Raw genomic sequence first — 1808 nt, forward strand, 5'->3', positions numbered from 1 at the left:
AAGAATGCTGAAAGTACCATGGACTGCTAAAAGAACTAACAGATCTGTCTTGGAGGAAGTGAAGCCAGAATGCTCCTTGGAAGCAAGAATGGCCAGACTTCGTCTCACCTGTTTTGTTCATGTTGTAAGAAGGGACCATTCCTTGGAGAAGGATGTCATGCTTGGTAGGGTGGAGGGTCGACGAAAGAGGGGAGGCCTTCACTGAGATGGATTGACATGGTGGCTGTGATGATGGGCTCAAGTATAGCAGGGATTGTGGGGCTGGTGCGGGATCGGGCAGTGTTTCATTCTGCTGTGCATGGAGTCACTATGAGTCGGAAATGACTCGATGGCACTTAACAACAACAACAACAACAACAACAAGCTTCTTTTACTTTGGTTATATCTATAACTGGGTTGGTTTCTGGGTTATGTCATCATGTGCATCAATCATCTGTTGTTGTTTGCTGTTTTTAGTTCTCTGTTCAAAGGACTACCTTTAGCATCATTTGTAAAGTTAGTCTGGTTTTAACAAATTCCTTTAATTTCTGCTTATCTCTAAATCTCCTAATTTCACCCTCATATTTGATAGACAATTTTGCTGGGTATATAATTCTTGGTTGGAGATTTTTTTTCTTTCAGGGTTATATATATATCATCCCATTGTCTTGTTGCCTGTGTGGTTTCTGACAAGAAATAAGAGCTTAGTCTTATGGGTTGCCCTTTTTAAGTAATGTTTAGATTTTCCCCATGCTTCTTTCTGGATTCTTTTTTAGTCTTTTGTTTTGGTGAGTTTGATGATTATATGTCTTGGGACTTTCTTTTGGGGTCTATCCTCTTTGGGTTTTGTTCTGGTTACCTAGTATCACTCTGAAAAGGATATATCACAAATGGGATGGCCTTAACAAACAGGAGTTTAATCTCTTACAGTTCAGGAGGCTAGAAGTTCAAATTCAAAGTGCCAGGCTCTAGGGGCTGTGTGAAAGCGCCTCAGCCTTGGGCTTCAACTCTGCCTTCAGCTCCCTGCCCACTGAAGCTGGAGGCTTTTTTTTTTTTCACTCAGACAGCTGCTGGCTGCTTAGGCTGCCAAGCTCAAGGTTAACAAGTAAAAAAGGCATAGTCCCGATGTTACCAAACCACATGGCAGGCCATTAATTCAAGTGCATTGTAAGTCCCAAGGTTGGCAGAACATGGCAGGTTACTGAGCAATGACATGGCTACATGCAGGGTTCAAGTGTGCCATAAGATGGAGACCATTCCCAAAGCTGCTTCTTATATATGAGAAGCAGACCACATATCCAAAGAAGCTACTTAGCTGCTTGTGGTAGATTCCACCATGGAGCTGATTTGCCAGTCTTATCATGGGATATAACTACCACCATATGCCCAGCCACTCAACCAGGCCTAGCCAAGTTGACACACAAACATAACCACCACAAGTTTCATTGAACTTCTTGAATGGATATATTCTTGTCTTTCATCATATTACGGAAATTCTCTTTCAAGAAATCTTTGACAATTTTTTCTGTGGTTTTAACCATCTCTTCCTGTTCTGGAACTCTGATTACATGAAGGTCATTCCTCTTGATGGTATCCCACATGCATCTTAGGCTTTCTTCATTATGTTTTGATATTTTATCTGATTGATTCCTTAACAGGGAGCTCTGGTAGCATAGTGGCTAAGGCACTTACTTGACTGCTAACCAGAAGGCTGGTGGTTCAAACCCACCAGTCACTCCTCGGAAGGAAGATGGGGCAATCTACTTCCATAGTGATACTGCCTCAGAAACCCAAGGAGGGGTCACTATGAGTTGGGTCCAACTCGATGG

Source organism: Orycteropus afer, unplaced genomic scaffold, assembly GCF_000298275.1.
Source record: "Orycteropus afer afer isolate SDZICR_OR568_19922 unplaced genomic scaffold, OryAfe1.0 scaffold00343, whole genome shotgun sequence".
NCBI lineage: Eukaryota > Metazoa > Chordata > Mammalia > Tubulidentata > Orycteropodidae > Orycteropus > Orycteropus afer.